Here is a 12,946-nt window from a genome sequence, read left to right as displayed (position 1 = left end):
TTATTACTATTTCAGGATTTGAGAGCTTTTTATTTTGTTTACGGGGGCTAAAACTTGATTAAACCGTACAAATGCCAACCTGATTTAGGTTGTATCGGGTGGTGCGAGGGGTGTACGTGCGCGTCGGATGCTAAGAATTCATGTGCACGAGTGAAGGAGGGACGCGACGCTTTTCATGAAAATTTACGCGGCACCCGCGGCGTCGCCAACTTTCTAATTTTATTTGCACCACCTATTACGCGGGATAATTTTCTCTCATCTCGTTTTTTGTTTTTTGTTTTTTTTTTTCTCGCAGTCGCACTGTCCCTATGCTACTACTGGTGTCCACTTTTTGTTCATTAAAACTTACTTTTGTCGCGCAAAGCTTCTTTTTGAGGACTACACTTTTGTGTTTTCCTCGTCCAAGTGATTTGTCATCGTTACGCGGTGAAAGTAGGTTATACAATTTTTTTTGGCCAACAATTAATCACGGCGTTGGTTAATAAGCCTTTTTCCGGAACTTTCCATAATCACGATGGTGGACGTTTTTAAAATGATGGATGCACAATACAATTTTTTTATTATTTTAGACTCCCTTTTCTCTTCTGGAGAACCAATGTATAGGTACATGGCTAATATATATTTATACAACTTTTTAAACATGAAAATATACGGTTTTATTTATCAATACCTCGTACGTACGTAGTCTTTCAAAAGTTGATTGAATCGGGTGAAAACCCTCGTATAGATATAAAGCCCAAAGTTCTCGCTCCGAGAGCTTATTTCGACAAACAATAAAAACACGTACCGGAGATAAAAAAAAAAAAAAAAAAAAAAAAAAAAGACCCTTTGTCTTGTTCATGCGTCCAATTGTCAATGTTGATGATAATTTAATAAGAAACCCAGCCAACGGTGAGAAAAGTCCCATAAACGACAGCCAAAGCAAAGCAACCACGACGACGCATGATACCGCAGTACCAAAAATGATATTTAATACCCTTGAAAAGGACGCCCCAGCATTTTGGCGTAACATATTTACTTCTCGCGCGTACAGAGAAGCTATTCTCTCGAGAAGATGCGAGTGTAAATTCCCAGTGCACCGCCGGTTGTAACCTTTCGACGTGATATCCGCGCACAAAGTTTGAGGAAGGGAAAAAAAAAGGGGGTGAGAGAGAGAGACGGCCGAGGCAAGTACCCAGACAGCTGACGCGAGCGGAGGGATTTCCGCGGCAGAAATATTATATCGCGAGCGTCTGGGCGGCACAATGAGCCGGAGAAAGTTCGAGGAGGCGAATACACCCACAGAGGAAGGATTTGGGGAGAGACGGAGCCGGTGGGTACTCCAAGGCCGAATAATTGAAAAGCCGAAACGCTACGCGCGTACGTGTGTATATAGGGATGTATTGTGTACCCATACTTGTGCTACATGCCAGGAAACAGTTTATTTGTTTGCGCCTAGCCGCGCAGTGAAGGACAACGTTGGCTACTTTTTTTCCCCCTACACGTGGATAAACAAAAACGGGTTATTGTCACTTTGCGTCCCGCGAAACCAATATCGCCCCCATGAACTCAATCGAGTTATACAAGTAGCCCCCTTGCTCGGGTGGAGTAAACAAAGAGAGGCATTTGCCGATGTATAAGAGCCACCGGGGCTCGTTAAACCACGCGGAAAGGACAACAAAAAAAAGAGGGTGGGGGGGGGACTTTGCTAAGTGACGCAGCTTCGTAGCTGGCTGATTGCCGAGAATCGTATTTACGGTAATGCGAGCCTTGAAAAAGACCGAGGGTATTATTCGTCTTGCGAGGAGGGATCCTTGCCACGGATTAGCGCGCGTATAGGTATACACACCACTCCTCGAGTGGTTTTCCGCCTATGGTAGGAATAGAATGGCTCATTGATGAGCCGTACGCTGACACATGTGTGAGTTACCGGCGTTAACTCGGGACACATACATCTTCGTACAAATACATAATTATTTGCCCTACGATTGATGTAAGGATTTTTCACTCGTACATTCGGCTAATTATCTCGTGGTTAGTTAAGTAAGTGATCTCGTGATACGCACGTACAACAAACGAGCCTGGGCACATGAATTGTTGCGAGAAAAAAGGATACGTGGTCAACGAACGGAGGTCCTACCATTTGTAGCTTTTAATATAAAAAAAAAAAAAAAAAAAAAAAAAAAACATCCAACCCTGAATGATGATGGATAACCGCACACGTCGCGCGCGCAGCCGTATGTATTGACGCCCCTTTCGGTCTCCCCCCTCGACTCGCCTATAATCGTTGAAATTTAAAGTTATGCGCTCGTGCCCCCAATTAGTACAGCCGCAAGCTCTCCGCGTACCTCGATGGTGCGCGATCCTCTCGCACGTTGTACAAGCACAGCGCGGCAAATGGAAATAAGGGGAAGCTCCACATATAAGAGTACACCCACACACATACATTATATAGACACCGGCAAGCGGAGCTAAGGGGAGCCCTGCTGGCGGCAGTTTCGATTGTTAGGCAATTTCAAGTTTCCCGCCGAGTCGTTAGCCTTATCCGCGCTATCTATGCTAACGCCCGTTACCTACCCACCCTCCTTGCACGCGTATGTATGCGTGCCCGTGACGACGAGGCGCCTCTTCTTCCTTCGCGAAATTCAGCTCTTTATAGATTATAGGCGCTCCCCCCCCCCTCCCACTATTTTTCTCTAAGCTCCCGTTTGCATCTCGTGTAATCGCTTTTAATCGATTATACGCGTACACCCGGTGGGACTCGTTTTACCCGGCATACGTGAGACCCCATCGCCGCGGCAATAATCCTCCCCCCCCCCCCCCACTCTCTGGCCGTACTTTTCGGGCGGAAAAACTTTTCGACGGCCCCGGGGATTAATAACAAAAGACAATTAAAAACTCGCTCGTCCGCGCGCATATGAGCTCCGTTCCGAACCGTACGAGTTTGATTTGGTAGGTGAGGGATGAGAGGGGAGGGGGAGAAAAAGAGGAAATCTATTACCAACAACCCGAGCTCCTGATCGTTCGAATTTCGGCTGACCCAATAATTTCGCGTGCCACCACCCCCCGGTCCGTGAGTGAAGAAAACAACGCGCGCGTAAATTGCAATGATGGTGAGAGACAGGGAGTACAGGGCTATAGTTAATTTTCCGGAAAATTAAGGTCAGCCGCGTTAGCCGGTTACCCGAGGAGGAAGCACCGCGGCCTCGTCGAAATCATCAAGTCGGCTATTACCGCTTGTATAAACCCTCGGGGGGTGGGTTGGGACGGGGTGTTATTACCTTATACGAACGAGATTTCCATATAATGAAGGTGAGATTATACAAAAATTGCTTCCGCCCCGTACTGTACACCACGTATACACACACACACACTTTGCCTACGTGTGCCTGTTGGCTTCCCTTTATCCCGGCGCCCCTGGTTTTTCCAGCTCAATAGCGCGCTCCACGCGTTAGGTTAATTCAACGGCCGCGGGAGATGAGGAAAACAGTTTTATTAGCTGTAATTGCAAGATCGATTAAGGCGATTAGACGGGGTTGCCGTTGCGGGGGTAGAAAGAGCATAGAACTAGGAGCGCCCCGGAGAAAATTATGTTAACTTGGGTACTAAAAATAAAGAATGGGCTGCTGCCGCTGTTGTTGTTGGGTGCCCCCCCCCCGACCGCGTTCCATAATACAAACTCCATGCAAATTTGATTAATGAATCCGTGCGTCTCGGACCCCCTGCCCCTCTCCGCTCCGTTCTCTTCACTACATCAGTTGTGTTTTTTTTTTTTTTTTCTTTTGTTTTTCAACTTAAATTCCCAAGGTATATAGCAATTAATCGAGGAGATGCAAATTTTTTTTTCTCAAGCAGAGGGCGAAATTTGCATGGGCGTGATATCCTGGGAAAACAAGGACTATGGGCTCTCTTTTTTTAAAAATTATTTTAGCTATGAAGCAGATAAGACAAATACAAAAGGGTTACAGAGGGCTCCTCCCCCGAGTCAAAGATCAGAGGAGCGCGTCGGCGGCTAATCGATTCAGTGGAGCAGCTCGGCGTTTGGACGGCCGGCCGAGCGTCGAGGCCTTTTTCTCCGCTCCATTTGAATCTTTGGACGATCTATCACCCACACGACGATTGGATCGCGCCCCATTGACACCCAGAGCCTCGTGCTGGCAAAAGAATTATAGTGTAAAAAATAGTAAGGAAATTCGATAAGACATTTTTGTTTGTTCGTTCGAGGAATGATGAATCATCGCGTGAATTGGGACTTTGAAGAGTGACACAAAAAAACATTCCAGTTACCGTTGACAACGCAAAGCGGTCCAACAAACTGCTTTATGGATACAACGTAGAACGCAAAGCTCGGCAGAACCTCGTATACACTGAATATGCTTTGCGTTTATTTTTCGGGGCTGGGGGGGGGGAAGGATTTTTACAAAATCTGCTTTTGCCAGCACTTTTGTACAATTTTGAGCACCAAAGCGAAAAAAAGACAACCCGCATCGATCGGTTGGCTCATTTAAAAGTCGCGAGGGCAGCCCCACGGTCCACCACCCTTCCCCGCACAGCGGAACGATTGCGCGAGCACGAACGTCGCGTTAATTTGCACATCCCCCACCTGCGTATCCGCATACATCGGCACGAGAGGGGAATATATATTCGGCACTCCCCCCCCCTAGCCAGCCCAAAGGTATGACGACGACGATGTAGGCCTCGGTTTTCGCGGGCCGTTAGAAAGAAATTTTTCGAAAGGAGCGAACGAGGGGATGAGGCGTCAGGGTATCGCGAAATTCCCGCTTCTCATGAATATTGATGTGAAGAGCCGTCTGCCACGCACACCCTCTCGTTTCTGTTTACTTTGTAACTCGAGTATAATCCTCGAAGCATATTGGAGACGCTAGGGCGCGTGTCGCGCGGCTCAAAGGGGGAGAGGGGGCGTTCAATGACAAATTCTGTTCCCTTTTTTTTTTTTTTTTTTTTTTTTTTTTTTTTTTTTCATGTAGGGGCGCATAGCTCTCAAAGTGCGATGTGTATAAGGCTGGGCTCTCGGTCAATGGACGAAGGGCTACGCGCTTCTTTCCTCCGATGACATTTGTGAATCGGTATGCCGTCGTTCCTTGTTTCGTGAAACACAGATCGACGCGAGCTTCTAGTACAGAACCACATGTACATTACAGAGTGTGTGTGGTACAGATTAGCGGGTACACGTGCATTTTGCTTCGTTTTTTTTTTTTTAATCCAGCAGAGGAGGGGGATGGAGCTACTATCATAAACTCGAGCTTCGTTTTATATGCAGAGATTGATATTACACGTAAGAGCACGGAGTCGCGAGCTTTAGGTAATGAGCGCGGGGTGCTACCTTTTTTGGCCCTTTTGGACTGGCTCGTAGGTGCGCCAAAGCTGCAGCTCGTTCGTTGGAATTGATCGACGAGAGGCTGCGAGTGAATGCCTCCGCGTGTTTGTCGTCGGAGATGGGTGGATATACGCAAAGGCACCAAAGTTGATTGTCAACGGAGGAGGTATAGAGTCAATATTGAACGAGATAATGGACGGAATCGAGTTGAAACGAGCGCGTGAGTTACACACGCCTCTCTCGTCTTATATATATATATATATCTACTCGGGGCGGGTTGTTTCGCACTTTGACGAGGAATTAAACAACCCAAAACTAGAGATCGACAGTTCGTCGTGGGTCCATGCGTAATCGGAGCCCTACCGAAAAGTTGGCGCTTCTACAAAAGTGAAATTGCGCAAACTCGAGGCCCCAACTTGGGGCTAACCGTCTGCTCCCTCCCCTAAAAAAAAAAAAAGGGAGCCCTCAAACATTCATATCGAAGCCGAGGAGCCACAAACTCGAAAGCTACTCTCCGGGTGTTAGGGCCAGACGATGAGCTCCTCCTCGTTGCGAACGTACATCTAGAACACCAGGGGCCTATCTCTCCAGCAGCAGAGCATACAAGCCCATATATACACACAATACAGGAGCCGCGTGGCGGTGCTTTTCGCAATACAACGCCGCTGCTCCGCCACAAGGTCAATATCCCTCGACTGCTTCTTCTCCTCTCTACAGGTGCACACGTCCTACAGCGGCTGTATAGGAAGGGTAGAGCTGGTTAAACTCTCTTCGGACGTTCCCAGGCTTTGCGTGCGTGCAAGATCGGTGGATAGGTAGAGAAAAGGAAAGCCCAGAGTTTTTCGAGGGTCGATAGAGCGTACAAGACGAATGTATACGTGCGAGGAATGAATTTTTTTTTTCTTCCATTCCTCTTCTCTTCTTTCGCCCAGAGTACCTGTCACCCTCAAGGTGACGGAGTATCCGCGCCCCGTTCGTTATTATTCTAATACCTGCTCCTCGGGCGTCGTTAGCTACGCCACTTGGGCCAATTGGAGCTCTCAGGTCGAGTCGCTTCCTCCTCCGCGAGAGGCTCAACGAGTGCGGCTAGGGCTCAACGAAACAGCTTTCAGAGGGATGCTCGAACAAATGATTTTGTTCACTACGTCTGTGTACGTGTGAGTTATTTGTTGTGGACAACTTTTACGTGGAAGGTCCGATGCGGCCAAAATCGACACTTGCATGTGCCAAACATCAGGCAAAACAAAGGGGAAGAAAATGCGCGATCAGTCGTGAAACACGAGGCCAGGCAAGCAACCCTTCGCGCAGGGATGCGGCGTTGAATAATTAATTTTGCAAAAGGTGCGAGAAAGAGAGGAACGGCGCGTTCGATCGGATACGGCTCTCTCGTAAAAGCCCCGTGATCCGCTTTGGGGTTGTATCCGGGAGGGGGTGCACGCGCCCAGACTTTGCCGGCAGCCAAGTAGGACCAATGATTTCTTGCCGAGCCCGATCACGCGACATGGAGAAAAAGGAAAAAAATCTTGTTAAAAATTGACGAAACGACAGCGCTTGCACGATAAACGTCACACGTGGAGGAATGGCCGCGGCTCACCTTGAATAAATCCTCCAAGGGTCTCCTTGCGCGACGGGGCGCATCGAGAAGAAAGAGCCCCATCTTGGTTTAATCGGGAGAGAAGAAAACACGGGGCAGAGCGGGCAAATAAATCAAACTATCCGTACGGCAAGAGGGTGTATCTATAGGTTGATTCGCGGAAGGAGGAAAAAGGAGGCCTCGGTATACGGGGACTGTGGATTCCGTATTTCTCTCTTTCTCTTAGAGAGAGAGAGCCCAGGGGCCGACGGTGGCGAGGATCGAAATAGCAGTAGAGGTAGTACGGTAGAAGGAGCATGTATACACCCGAGGGATTGAAGGTTGTTGCAGCCAGACATTGACCCACACTCCCGAAACCAGGACGGCAAAGCTACGACGGGAGGGTTGGTGGTGGTGATATAAATGTGTACATATATTATATACCTGGTGTGTCAAAGGGGACGGGGTGTGTGTGTGTGTGTGTAGGGGGTACAAGAGGGAGTTGCGAAAGGGGGTCCGGGTGGTTCCCTAAGCTGTTTCTCCTTCAACTGGGCCATTTCTGTGTAGAAGAGCCCCCTACCTACCCTCTCACCCTAAATCTCCTCCTCTTCCTGCTTGCTCAGTCAAGTATCTCCTTCTCTCTTTTGCCCGCCAGCCGAGATTTCAGACTTGGACGCCATATCGTACTTAGCGATTCAGACCCTCTCCCCCCCTCCCCAACACACACCCCCTCTTTCATTAAGGACATTAAAGATGGTTACTCTACATCTATCTCTCTCGCTACGCCCGACTCTCTATCGACTTGGGGCTACGCTCGCCAGAGCAGGAGGAAGCGGAGCCGGAAGACGAGGAAATAGATAGATAGAGGCCAAGAAGCGGCTCTTGCCAAAGTAGTTTATTTCCATCCGGTGACTAATACGCCCGAGCTGCCTGGGAGCGTTTAGATAACAATGGAGTATAGGCGCGGTGGTGTGCATATATATATAGGTGCGAGGTAGCTCTTCTGTTTTTTTTTTTTTTTTTTTTTTTTTTACAACCGTGGATTAAAAATTTGGGGCTCGAGCAAATGATTCATTCATACGCACGACGAGGTATTAATCGCCGTCAAATTTGCGCCTTCTCCTCGTGCGTTCCCGCTTTTACGGCCGAAACGCGAAAGTTCGTAAATTTCGTCGATCCGCACGCGCTGTGGTACAGAAACGAGATACGAGTGAAGCGCCGGCGGCCGTGGAATTGGAAAACACTATTTCGCGAGCAATAAAAGCAATCTATTTTGAAATGGATGCGCTCCATTTGTTCCACGCGCGCGCGGGGACGCTCTCGCTGTGCAAACAGACAGAGAGCCACGGGATGAGGGGGGGGGGAGGGGAAAATATTCTAAATTATCAGGAGGCATAATTGAAATGGATTCGTGACACTTGCGGGAGAGCAAACAAACAAACAAACAAACAAAAGCGTGTCGTGTATCGACTCGATATAGTTGTTGTATCGCGCGCTTCTCCTCCTAATTGCGATAAAATGTTTGATCGCACTCGGTGCAAGATCCATCATGCTGTATCTATCGGGTTTACAGGTATACACTCTCCAATGCGTATGCAAAAAATTGTTTGGGCCCAACTTCTCGAGACGAAGAAAAAGAAGGGGTGCTCTTGTGTTGTATTCAGCAGCAACGGAGGAGTGACGGAGTGCAGATTTTTTTTTCCTCCCCCCGACGAATAATCAGCTGCACGCGAAAACTCGGGAAAGCCGACACCCAGTGTCCCCGAGCAGCTACAACGAAAACAAAACAGTCTCGGTATGCGTGTGTGTGTACACACGTTGCCTGGGCATCAGCACTGCGCAAATGGGTAAAAAAAAAAATGTGGGGGCGGAAGACAGATAGGATAGCCGAGAGCACGCGCACATTCCCCGACGTCGTAGCGTTGGAGTTTGCTGTGCATGTGGGGGGATGAGAGAGAGAGAGGGCTGGTCCGACAAAAGGGAGATAAATAAAACGCGAGCGCGCGCCAAACAAAAGGATAGCTCGCACCGCCGACGACACTCGAAGCTTTTTCCCCCCCGAAAAACACAGACAACAAAAAAGGACGCGAATTGGGTGAGGGATGAAAAAAAGGTGAGCGAGTGGGGAGGGGTGGGGTGATCGAGCGAGAAAAAAAAGAGGTAATTTTGGGATGGAATCAGGCCTATTTGCCAAAGGGGGCCCGTCGAGCTCGAATCAACATGTTGCTCGGACGCGCCGCCTCTTTCCGGCTTACACAGCTCAGTGGAGGGCCTGTTGTGCTCCGCGGATGTACAACACTTGCGCCACAGTAAAGAAAGGGGCAGGACGGGAGGGACGATATCCGTCCAGTTGGCCGGAACTGCTTCGAGCCGATCGCGCGGAATAAAAACTACCCTCGGCCCCTCCTCCTTCCTGTGCCTGCAATGATCTTCTTCCTCCCGCACCTCCTTCTCTTCTTCTTCTTCTTCTTCTTCTTCTTCTTCTTCTTACTGCACTTGCTGGACTGTGAGATCTTGTATTCGTGGTCTGTAGGCTGTTGAGCTCCCGGATTTGTTCCGTGTTTGTGAGCTCTCCGTGGAAATCTTTTGTACGGTTCATGAGCCTTACATTATACAGGTATAATGATGATTTGATTGTTTGCCTCAACACGAGTGAATGATCTACTTACGTTGATTCTTTGGTGATAAATAATAACGTGTCTGACCATGCATTGGTTGTGACTACTTTGCTGTTGGTACGTAATGTTTATTGTAGAAATAAAAATTAGGAAAGTATATCATGTCTGACCATACGTTGGTTCAAACTACTTTACTGATTTTAGACTTTGATTCACAATCTGATATTATGATCGTTGCCCGCGTGTTGAAAAATAATTGAAAAATCATTCGCCTGAGCATACGTTGAGATTGATTCTTAGTGATAAATGATAACGTGTCTGACCATGCATTGATTGTGACTACTTTGCTGTTGGTACGTAATGTTTATTGTAGAAAAGAAAATTAGGAAAGTATATAATGTCTGACCATACGTTGGTTCAAACTACTTTACTGATTTTAGACTTTGATTCACAATCTGATATTATGATCGTTGCCCACGTGTTGAAAAATAATTGAAAAATCATTCGTCTGAGCATACGTTGACCAATACTATACTTATGAAATTCAAATGCTCATTGGAAATCGTCTGTAGCGAGCCTCAACGATAGATAAATTTGTCCGTGCACTGTTTTCGTTACGTACATTAACTGTCATCAAACTTTTAATTCACACCACCAACAAAGCCATTAATCACGGCAAGAAAGTTTTTTTTCCCCCTCTAATTATCTCAAATAAACAACCCGAGGAGAACACGCACCTACGTACAACATTTTAGGTTTCAACGCCTCTGCAAAACAAGTTTAGCTAATTATACCCCGATGTCACGGTTAAATCGTACAACAAACTTTTGTATGAAAATTTCACCACTGAACGTTGTTTTTGCGCAAAAGAAATTTTTTTAATTACACTTGTCCCTCGTGAACGAAAGTTTCAGCTCGTTTCGGACAGTTAAAACTCATACGCTATATACGTTCACCTATATATACAAGACTCCACCGTAAATTTCATACCAAAACCCACGTTTTAATGACGTAGATGCGATAATCAAATTCATGTGAAAATAACGAATTAACGTTCACTCCGCTCAGCACATATAAATAGTTAATCAGGGAAATGTACAAAAAATTAATTATTATTCATACAGAGCATTCAGTAGCGCATTACTCGCGTAAAATTTAACGAGCTCGTTCGTAACAAATGCAGCTTAATATTCATCCCTGGTAAGCACCGAGGCATCATGAAAACACAATTAACAGTTCCAGTACACGTAAAATTTAATCCCACGAAAAAAGTGAAGGGACGAATGTATGTAAAAAAAATAATAATACGCCGACAACGTATTTTACCAATTTCCTGCGATGCATCCCAACGAACAAAAGCGGACTTGCAAACGAGAAAATGTTTTTTGAAAAAAGTGGATACATGCATAGCGCCATCACTACTGTACTCGATGCAGGAGAACACCAGCTTTGATCGTGGATGCACAAATGAAACCTAACAAAGTCCAACTGCTATTGTACACGTAATAACGGCTCTGCAGAGGCAACCCAGAGGATCGGCCTACAGACACATTTAATTGGTGCACTTGGGTAACCTTGGAAGAGAAAACAGGAAGACGGCACAAAAAGAGCACGGGTGGGCTGTAGAGACATGGGGACCCAATAAAGGCAGATCTGAGGCACCCTTGCCCTTTGCTCCTTTCTGTCGGCGATCGTTAATGAAAAAGGCTAACGTTAACGACGATGACGCGAAGGAGAATACCAGTGTATACGGAAGGGACACACGAGGACTCTCGGGGACAGCAAAGGGAGAGAAAGGGCTGCGAGTACAGAGGAGTGACACCCGTGCTCTTCTCTGGACTGTATTTTAAGTTACGGTACGGCCTATCCTGTTACACTGGCTGTCTGCGAGATTTCCCGTCCTGGTATTTAATCACGAGCTGTCGGCAAATGTGTGCAAGCTCGGAGATGGAAATGCGGTAAACAAGGGTGGAAGACCAGAGTTTTGGTTATTTGCCTGCGCCCGAGGGCTCGATATTAGTTTTCTCTCGGTCGTTGCACGTGTGTGGTCGTACGTACGGGGGTGAAATGTGTACTTCCTTTTCCTTGGGATCGTCCTGCATTTGCGGGGTGAATTTTTTTTCGATTGCCTTTGACGTTCGAGCGTATCGTTTATTGCAAAAGTTGCCTCGGATTATTAAACTTTTCTCACTCACGAAACTCTGATTTCAGACGATTTTTTTCCTTTTCCTGATCAAATGAAAAATCGTGAATGGTATAGCTTCCAAACGTAGCTACCTTTTTAATTGAGAATATCCCCAGTGGGGGATGGGCATTGCCATTGTTTGTACGAATCACTTTATTTTGAAAAGCAAAGGTGGGTGCACGCGGAAGAAAAGAAAATCGTACTTAAATTGGTCATTTTCGAAATAAAAAGCAAAAAAAAAAAAAAAAAAAGCTTACAAAAAGCAGAAGAGCAGAAAAATGAAGGATAGCAAAAACACGGGGTAGACGATACGGTGGAAAAATCAGGTAGGAGGGTGCTCCTCTGTTGCGAAGAAAAAAATAACAAGCAAAACACGTAGGTCGGATTTCTGTGTAGAGTCGCTCTGTTGGAAACAATGGGAAATATAACGGGGCTCCAAGCGGTGTTTCAAACGAAGGAGATTATGCTTCCTTTCTCTCGTCATCATTCGAGGAAAAATCCCCCAAGATGTTACTCTCGCGCTTTTTATTCATCCACCCGCTCGAGGAAAGCTCTGAGAGGAGCGGCGGATTGAAATGCTATTTGCTTCCTCCCGCCCCCTTGTCCTCTTAATACACCTTTCGTGGCAGTGTACTCTCGACAGCGGTGGTGTGCAGGCGGCAACAGTCGTGCTCGAGCCGAGTCGAGACTAATTTGTTTAGCTTTGCTTTTGTCTGACGTGGAATTAACCGCTCGAGCTCTCGTATTTTATTATCCCTCTGTCGCTCACCATCCATATTCTTTTGTTTTGTTTTTTATCCCTGAAGATTACCATACACTGAACGTAATTACTCCGTCGTTTCATTTGTACAGGCGATTTTTTTTTTCCTTCCCCTAGTCTAGCTAATAACTATAAAGGTACTGAGCGAGTAATCGAGCAAGTTCCAGGAGTAAATTGAATCACCTCGGGGAGACACGACGTCAACCAACGTAAATTTCAGCTCTTAGACATCGTCAATTTACCCCGACCCTTCAACTTAATTTCAAAATTTTCTCTCGTCACCGCTACCCCTTCGTATATATCGTTACCCGCGGTATACCCAATGGACCCCCAAGAAACATGGCAAATAAGAGTAGATGTGCCAGAAAAATCTACTCACAAAAAAAAAGTGTCCAATCAGCCCTCGACGGGTTTAATCGGAGAGAAAAATGTCATTCCCTTGCGACATATCCGGCTAATCTCGACTGGATTGAAACCCTTTCTCACTCGCAAA

The 12,946-nt window shown here is 46.7% G+C and overlaps 1 protein-coding gene across 1 annotated transcript in view; it reads right to left on the bottom strand.

The window, feature by feature from the left end:
• The window catches only part of LOC106635848 (uncharacterized), a 148,337-nt gene that overhangs the window by 135,192 nt on the left and 199 nt on the right, over window positions 1-12,946 (bottom strand). The gene's annotated exons all lie outside the window — the stretch shown is intronic.

This window comes from Copidosoma floridanum, unplaced genomic scaffold (assembly GCF_036245765.1).
Source record: "Copidosoma floridanum isolate Cflo_tuat_1 unplaced genomic scaffold, Cflo_Japanese_pri ptg000014l, whole genome shotgun sequence".
NCBI classification, from domain to species: domain Eukaryota; kingdom Metazoa; phylum Arthropoda; class Insecta; order Hymenoptera; family Encyrtidae; genus Copidosoma; species Copidosoma floridanum.
Note: the sequence above shows the minus strand (reverse complement) of the source record. Positions and strands in the feature narration are given on the sequence as shown.